Raw genomic sequence first — 9,710 nt, forward strand, 5'->3', positions numbered from 1 at the left:
TACCAATATGTGATACTAGCGGCACGGCCGGTTTATTGCCAATGCAAAATGTGCCAATGAATGTTAGTGGCATGCCAATACGTGACACTAGGAGTACGGCCAGCTGATAGCCTATGTTGGCAGTGCCAAGACAGGTGCAATGTTGGCATATAAGCCGGACCAATATATAAAAATGTAGTAATTTCTCAAAAAACCAGTGTTACGCCAATGTTGGTACCAATTTTTGTCGACGTTGGGCCGGGGTTGGTGCGGTGTTGGAGTGCTGCCTGGGTTATAGGAAGAGAAAAGGCGTGGAACTGTCACTTGTTCTCTGTGAACACCGCAACCGCGCCGTTAGGGAAGGTGGGAGTGAAAGTGTAAAGAAAGAGGAGCCGTAGTGGAGGGCTACGGAGTAATTTCGACCACCTGGGGATCTTTAACGTGCGCTGACATCGCACAGCACACGGACGACTCTTCGTTTCGCCTCCATCGAAACGCAGCCGCCGAGGTCGGGTTCGAACCCGGGTACTCCAGCACAGTAGTCGGGCGTCTTACCACTGCACCACCCCGGCGGGGCTGTGGATACGCTCTTATCTAGCTGCCCACCAACAGGTGAGAAAAAGGGATTGAGAAAGGGAAGAGCGAACACATGGTAGAAGAACAAATGGTAGCGTAACTCCCATAGAGGCCTGCGTGCCGACAGTAAGCGAGGCTTTAGTTTCGCAGCTCCCCCTGCGAACTGTGAAGCAAAACAATCACGTAACGTTGTGAAGTCAGGGCGACGTATTTTTAGCGGGAAATTTGATTTTTAGTTCCTTTTGCATGCAAAAATAAGCGCACCGACGACGGAGTCAGATTGATGCTAGGATGAGGCGGCAAAATGGACACCGTAACTTTTTCAGCCTGCTCTATTTCACACGATTTTTGGCTGAAATATTACAGTATCCTCAGCAACCTTATCCCAACATCCTACTGGCTCCGTCGTCGTTGTTAGCCATCTTCGCGCGTCAGGCCAACGTTTTCCATTGGGTTGCACTACTTTCACCTTCCTTTTCCGAGTTTTCTTGAACTTGAAGCTCTACCACTGCTCTGAAACGGCTTATATGTGCAGTGCAACACGCACACTGTAATTAGCAAGTCAAAAAACATTCGTTGCATAAGCGTTTGCAGTTTATTTAATGTATGCTGTCAAGATACAGTAATGAGTGTACAAATGACAGATGACATGGTACGTGCTAAGAAAATGTTGCATATACAGCGTGATAAAGAGTACACAGCATACAATCAGGATGTCACAACGAGCACTGCGTAGTAGTTTGGCCATGTTTTAAAAAATTGCATAAAACCACACTTAAGCATTTCATTGTCGGTAGAAATGAACGCAATGTTATCTCACATTGCACACAATAGCATTAACTTAAAAAGTTCTCATAATTGGCATATGTTTCCATTCCTGTTGTGTGCATACACATGAATCAAAATAGCCTTTCAACATGGCCTGGGAAGGCATGCCACCTTTCTCTTCAATATTGATACCGCTTGATAAAACATGGCTCCTCTGGACCCTTGTGTATGGTGTAAACTGAGCTTATCTCTGCAACAGTGCGGGGATGCATATGATAGCAGCAAAGGCAACCTATAGCTTGTGTATGCATAGGCTTCATAGTTATGCAGGCAGAGCAGATTACAAAATCTATGCAGATAACATGGCCACAGCAGGCTAAAAACAGGGCTATATAAAGAACACGGGAAAAACATCTGTCTCAGAGGGAATGCAACAAGGCTACTGCTGCTTGAATTATAGCATGCAGCCAAAACATTCTTGAGCCGGAAAGGTATATACAAGCAGGCAGGCCATGAGGACCTCTTTATACCTGTTGGATAACCAGTATGAATAAGTGACGAGTTTCATCACCTTGGAAAACTTGCAGACCCTTATGCCAATAGTCACTGGCATTACTTTGGCATCTACTGCACTGTGCGAGACGAAGACATGCAGTGCATCAGTGTCGATGCCTGATAGTTCAACAATGCGAACAGGGCAGATTAGTACAAGGGAAACAGACCAGCCATGTCTTCTCCTACACCCTCCTCTTTGTTTGTACTGTTACTACACCCTCCTCTTTGTTTGTACTGTTACATTACCACGAAATGATGCAAACTTGCCCAATATGCCTTTTTTGTCATTGTTGACCTAATAGTGACAGGGAAGTCGTGGCTTCAACTGATAAAATTACCTGCAAATTTTGTTTATGCGGCACAGTGGCAGTATGATTTAGCAGGCTGAACAGAAAGATGCGTCACCCAACCTGAAAGGACTGTGCTGACAGAAAAGGACAGTGTTCCGAAACGCAATGCTTTGCACATCATATTGAATGATCACTGAACAACAAACCTCTCGACTGTGCACGGAGTAATATAAAACAAACAGCGGTCATGAAGCACTGCAGTTGAGGCAGTAAGTGTCAAAAAAGGCTACTATATAGGGCACGAGTGCAGTGCAGTGCCCACATGAAAATGTACATTCTTACTGGTGTGCGCTCATGTATGTGCTTATTTGAAGCAATGACTACAGTGTTACATATACTGTTACAGCTGCAGCAACTGGAGCATTGGCAGTGTGGCATGAGCATAACTGCAAGTAAACGGGCACAAATCTTGAACCCTCACAAAAATACTCTGCGACCGCATCACCGGCGAAAGAAATGAGTACATCTGTGAGATTGCTCACAGACCCTGCCATGAACCTCGACAAGGGCATGTGCCTGCGCAAGGCAAAGAAACAAGCAGCACAACACAGGAAATATGAAATATATATCGCAAAGACCTGAACTGCAGACACTGCAGAACCAGCTAACTAAATTTCACACAAGCATGAAGTGATGAAAAAAAATGCAATTTAGGAAGTTTCCTTACTATATGACAACAAGCAATTCCAAACAAAGTGTTCAGCACACTGAATACACTGTTGAAACAGTGTTTTGGTAGTTTTTAGCAACTGCCTGAAAAAGAAGAAAAAAAAACTGGCACGTACCCTACAGCAATCACAATGTGATAAAATGGTGATAAAAGCGAACTACGCAAAATAAGGACACATGACACATTCACAAGAATGCTAAGTCTAAAATTGTGAAAAATTAAAAATTAAAGTACATGGCAAAAAACCTCACACTGCGCCACAATGCAATCTGCTTACAATGCCTTTCATCTGCAGCCGTCAGTTACGTGCAGTTTCCCACAGATGATGGCAAACCTTTTCAAAGTATGTAAACAAAAGTCAGTCAAGATCAAGCTGACCACAGTGGATGGGCCTGTTTTCTTTGTGATGACAGAAATGCAAGTGAATTTTGAATGCTAAAATGGCATGAAGATATATGTGTGCAACAGTCCGAGATGCATCAAGGGAGTCTCCTATAAAACATAGGTGAAGCAATATATCAGCTGCAGTTAAAACAGGCTGGCAGTTAAAGTGCCATTGCCATTTGCAACCATGAAAGATGTCAATTGAAAGTCGCACACCATACATAGGAATGAGTCACCAACAATACCAGTGAGCAGGATCTTGATGGGTTAGATTGACGTCGTTAAGTCCCGCAGTGCTTACCCTTACAAAAATGTCTATGATCACTTTATGCAATGTCTTTAGACAATATGATCATAAAAGCTATCGACCATCAAAAGAAAGTCTTTAGAACACGTATGATCTATATATAATCTCCCTTCCGACAATTGGCCACCGTGATTGAATAGAATGTATTTACATAGAACGTATTTATACCTGCTATGATTAGCCTATTGATAGCGTATATGGACACTGTAACGACTGTGTTCCGACAATTGGCCACCGTTATTTTAAAGAATCGTGTTCATACAAAGTATTAATATCTTGTGTTATGCTAACTATATTTCAAGTGTCCAATAATAATGCGTATTTTACTCACTGTTCACATGTGTGTAATATTTCGTGAAAAGTGAGAGTGGTGAAAGAAACAGATGCAAATTCATACCTTCATTTATTGCACAAACGCTTGACACAGAAACACTTGGTGTCCGATGGCAACGATATTGTGTGTTTGATGTAGCAGCCATATCAAAATTTATCATGGTGTCACCTAGAAAAGAAATATGCATGCTCAAAATTTTTCTGCCAATTTCACACACTTTGTGCTAGCATCACACACATCTCTCTTCACTCAGATGCCTCTTTTTCCTCAAAATATGCTAACTGGTTTCCAACCGCTTTCTGTACAAACTAGTACCTGCAAAACACCCTCAGGAGATAAAGACTATTGCTGTATTTAGTTGTATTTCTTTTGATCCTCTATATCATTCGACATTAGTTTATCACAATAGGGGCCCAGGAAACAAAGGAGTGAAATTTACACGCCAGTATGCTTGGTCATCAGAGCATTAATCTATAGTAAACTCTCTCCTCTGCCATTTGCTACATCAAGCAAATACACATGTTGAGCGGCAACGTATCAGTATGTATACATACATTTTGGTGCATGCTACCAGCAAGTGATGCCACTATGCCTGTTTGCCCCTATTTTTCCTGAGTGATGCCTATGTTTGCCATAGCAAGATAACACACACACCTAATTACTGACAGAGACCAGCTACACCAAGCACCTAGGTGAATACAAGAGCAATAATAGGGAATGATGAAGTATATTATAGTTACCCTACAATATGCCGTCACACATACTTTTTGCTACATATGCAGGTAACAAGTCTCAATAGTGTATTCCCAGAGAGTAAGAAAATAAGAGAGTGCAACTCATGCCCATCGTTTCCTTTCAAGAGCTTGTCACCAAGGTAAAATCTTTATCACATATGAAAGCAAAATTTAGAATACCTTTCTTCTATAAGAAGTCCACATGGATGTTGATGAAACTATGCTGCTACGTCCCACTGCTACTTGTCCGGGAAGTCAGGTTGCCTTGTTACTTGTCGGCACAGACCACGGCAACAGGGAGTCTCCAGATATGGTCGAATGAAGCAACAAGAGGACTGCATGAACATATGAGAACACTAGTCAGAACAGCGGGAAGAAAGATTTTATGAACAATAAAGGAAAAGTCAAATGCACAAGTAAAAGAAACATAGGAGGAGTATTTCATATGTTTGCTGAGTGACAGCATGAAAAGAGAAGCCCATAATTGGAAACGCAATGCTCCACTGAGGAAAATTACATAATCATAAAATAGATAAATACATAATAATCTAGGTAATCTCAGGAATAGTGGCAAGTCTTATGCAGGCACTATCTTTTGGTGATACGTGGAAAGACAAGTCAGATGGGGTGGTAAAAAATGACTGGTTTGGTTTATGTGGTTTAACATCCGAAAGCAATCCAGGCTATGAGAGATGCCGTAGAGGACTTCAGAGCGTTCGACGAGCTGTGGCTCTTTAACGTGCACTGACATCGCACAGGACATGAATGCCTTTTTGCTTCAATTTTGAGCTTACTGCAGAACTGGTAGTACTCAAAATAGGTTGGCGCTACTTTTGTTTAAATTTAGATGAGGTCCTTTTGAGGATACACGACTTGCATGTGTCCCAGACACATTCTGGGAGACACGTTGGCCCTGTACAAAGGCTTAAAATGTGGAGAGCTTGTCTCATTAAAACCCACCCGGCCCCCGCATAATCACTTTTTGGTACCTAGCATTGCCCGCTTTGGCTGGTCAAATGTAGGCTACCGACAATAGGAGCTAAATTATTTCACCCTTAAAAAATCATGCAGCCTACTGCTTGAATATGCAGTCACACATAATTTTTGCTACATATGCAGTTAACAAGTCGTAATAGTGTATTCCCGAGAGTAAGGAATTAAGAAAGTGTCATTCATGTCCATCCTTTCCTTCAGGAGCTTGTCACCAAGGTAAAATCTTGATCACATATGCAAGTCAAATTTAGGAGAAATACCTGTCTTTTATAAGAAATCCACATGGATGCTGAAGAAACCACGCAGCTACGTCCCACTGCTACTTGTCCCGGAAGTCAGGTTGCCTAGTGTTTACTTGTCGGCACAGACCACGGCAACAGGGAGTCTCCAGATATGGCCCAATGAAGCATCAAGAGGACTGCATATGCATATGAGAACACTAGTCAGAACAGCAGGAAGAAAGTTCTTTTGAATAATAAAAAAGGAAAAGTCAAATGCACAAGTAACAGAAACAAACAAGGAATACTTCATATATTGCTGAGTAACAGCATAAAAGGTGAAGCCCAGAATTAGAAATACAATGCTCCACAGAGGTAAACTACAGTAAAATGCTTGTGCACAAAATTATCTTCTAGAGTGGAAGATTCAGTGATATATGCAAGGGGTTACGTTTATCTATTGTGTATGCATACAGTACTATACTGTATGCACACACAATACATTACTGTCTGGGAAGTCAACCTCCACACCACCAGGTATCAAACTATTTCAGAAGTTTCTGAAAGATTTCTATGCAATGACAGGAAGATCTTTCACTATCAAACACAGTTGCAAACAACACTAAAATCTAATGAGCCCATGTACGTTTCTCTTAAAAATGTGCGGACGAAGGAAATGTAGTTGCTGCTCCTTTTATTTATTTACTTGTAACTAATACTGCATCATTTCCAGCTATAGCAGGCGTGAACAAAATGCAAACAAGCAATAGAGGTGAGCAAACTTATCTAAAGATTTAGAATGACTTTTTGTAATAAAATGAACACAAATCATTTAACTAGCCATGTACAGGAGACAATGCATGTACTAAAGCAGAGCTGCACAGATTTAAGACCCTTAAAAGCTCTAGCAAAACACCCTTCTTGTCACTGTTTCTTTTTCTCAAACACTACAGGCTGACCGAGAGCTAGTTTAGATACAATACCTCTAATTATCACATTCAAACTGATCACTTTTTCAAATACATTGATAAACACAGGTACACATGGCGGAGCTTTCAAAACAGCATCTGTTGGACAAAACCCTCATTATACTCTCGGATAGGTCTGATAATAAAGATCAGCATGGCGAACAGCCATTCGGCGCTTCCATGCGCTATGCAAGCTTAATAGCATTATCATATCTTACAGAACACTGTTGTAATTTTCAACACCTGAGAACCAAATTCCATGGGGGTTTAAAGGGACATCTTTGAGCAAAGTTCACTGTAGGATATTGACCCCAAAAAACCCAATCACAACAATCTATAAACACATGTTCGACAGCCTCTGGCTTTCTGCACAAAATACAGTTCACACCCCATGGCAGAAAGATCTCTCTCTGCCATCTATGTTTATCCAGACAGACTCCAAACATGCAATTTAAAAAGAACATTTTTAGCAGGCTGTAAAGGCATTCGTTTTACATGTTAGGATGCATTATTATTTGATAAACATAAAAGGGCCGCCACACTCATACTATCCTTCGTCTTGCAGCCCACCCCTTCTGTAACAAGCCCCCTCATGTTTGCAGAACTCAAAAACACACAAAACAATTAAACAAAAATGTTCTCCAAACAGATAAATATCAAAATATTACTTAATTTTGTTATTGCTAGTAACTATTTAGCTTTAGGGTTAACGATGCATTTATTTAGGTTGTGAATAAAATGAGTTCGAAAGTTAATTGCAAATCTTGGTGGCTAGAAAGAAAGTAAATATTTGTGTATATGTTGCTTTGAGCAAAGTAAATGTTCTCGTTTAGTCACAAAAATGCAGAATACCACATGAACGAACGTCACTTTGACGAAGTATTCAGTTGTACGAACTTTATTAAATCCCCTCACTGAAGCTCTATTGAACACTATGCAAACGCCCTTCATTTTAACAAACTTCAGGTATTGCTCATTTCAGTTCAACGAACATTTTTCGAGGTGCTATCCTGTGTCTTCAACGTCATACTGAGCACTTAAAAAAGCACAGTTCGCACTCTTTGTAGCATATTTTTATGTTAAGAACCACTCTTCATTATCGCGTGATGTGGCCGTTATTTAGCTTTAAAGTGAATTGGCTGTCTAAACTAGCTTGTAACCAGAAGAATCCATAGCTGTCTTTGCACGCTTAATTAGCTGTACAGTCATAGCCAGTCAAAGCCAGATCTTCAGCTCGACTAGGCCCTTTAGCTCCAAGAATTGCAAATGCGTGCATTTTGGTTAACCATGATCTACTTGGAGAAAATGAAAGCAGGCCGTTTTGATAGGCAAGATTCTCAGGAGCTTGCACAGTAATTGAGTTCAAAACCACTGTAGTCCTTTCAAAAGTGCTGCAAAAGGTTACGCATTCTTCACTTGCAAATGAGCGCAGTGACAAATAATTGGGCTCAGATAAGATTTGAACAACCTATATTTCTTGAAGCTAATGGAAACAATCTTCCACGCATTTATTTCAGTCCAATATGAGCTTTCATTTTAACAAACTTTTTCTAAGGTCCCTTGAACTTTGTGCAAGTGAAGCTTCACTGTATGTGTACATATGCTGAGGCAGTCTAAATAAACAGTAACTGAATGTCAGCATGAACATGCACACATATGCACAGTGAAGTCAGTTATATTATGAAGCCATGTTTGTCACTGAGCTATTAAAACACAGGTTTACTCAATTTTGCCTCAACTAGAAATAGTAGGTACTACTGCAATAAAACACCTAAGTATATCTCCTGTTTTAAAGCTCTGAAGAGGCCATGAAAATTTTTATTTAGTGCAGACTATGAGCAAGATTCACCAACAGGTCAGTCTTGCGCTAAAAACACAGCAAGAATGATATAACAACACCGAGCTGGTTTCAAGCTTTGCTTTAATGAAGCCTGTTACACATCCACCCTTTATACTCTCAAAAGAAAACACTAAATGCAAGAGACCATGAACCAGTAAAATTTTTACAGTTATAAAGCAAGCACATGAATGCAAAAAACATCACCATGTAATACCTACCAATTCACTGTCTCCTTTGCAGGAAGGGTGCTTTAGGGCAGGGCACCCACGGCTGATAGATTGAACTGCCTCAACAGATTCATGACGCTGTCTGCCTCATATTTAGGCAGCACTCCCTCGATGACAGATGAAATCTGCTGCAAAAGCAGTGTGACGATACAATTGCATCAGCTGGACTGCGAGAATTATTGTCAAACGAGCTGTAAACGCAGTAAAAGAAAGACTTCATTAAATCCATGCTTCTCAAAATCCATAACATACCATTACTTTCCCTATACTCCTAAATAAAAGCTGTCTCAGAAATTGAATTCCTAGCAGCTCTAGATCACATGCCATAAGTTACCAAAAAACTCGATCCTATCATCTGTTTCAATTCTGACCCTTGTCAGCAATGTCAAACATTAATAAAACGAAGAACTTCCATAGTTGAAATTCACTTTTCAAAATATGCTGTTTCTCTGTGAAGCTTAAAGGTTCTTAGAAATTAAACAAAACAGAAGACTAAGTTTGAAAGCTCGAATCACTTAATTCACAGCCAATTGTTAGCTTGAGCCACATAACTTGCCACGCCTCCGTTAAAAAAAAAAAAAACGTTGGGCCTTGGGACTTCAATAAATAATACAAAAATAAACGTTGGGACTTAAACAATACGTACTGACCTACTGAGGATACAAATGTGTTGGAGTCTGCGAATTGTCATGAATAATATGATGTATCACAATCTGTGCTTACTCAAAAGAAAAGCTTAAAAAACAGTACAATTTTACGCGCAAAAGTCGTTGCTTATGGACTATTCCAATCAACCTCAAATAACCG

General features: G+C 40.5%; 1 long non-coding RNA gene across 1 annotated transcript; it reads right to left on the reverse strand.

Annotated features, from left to right (window-relative positions):
* Positions 1-3,831: 3,831 nt before the first annotated feature.
* LOC146177562 (uncharacterized) lies at positions 3,832-6,052 on the reverse strand. The gene is made up of 3 exons (XR_014701327.1): positions 5,911-6,052; positions 4,838-4,992; positions 3,832-4,091 (listed from the first exon to the last, which is right to left on the reverse strand). It is a non-coding gene; the product is annotated as an uncharacterized LOC146177562 (long non-coding RNA).
* Positions 6,053-9,710: the final 3,658 nt, after the last annotated feature.

Source organism: Amblyomma maculatum, chromosome 10 (assembly GCF_055883805.1).
Source record: "Amblyomma maculatum isolate TAMU_Amacu chromosome 10, ASM5588380v1, whole genome shotgun sequence".
Lineage (NCBI taxonomy): Eukaryota > Metazoa > Arthropoda > Arachnida > Ixodida > Ixodidae > Amblyomma > Amblyomma maculatum.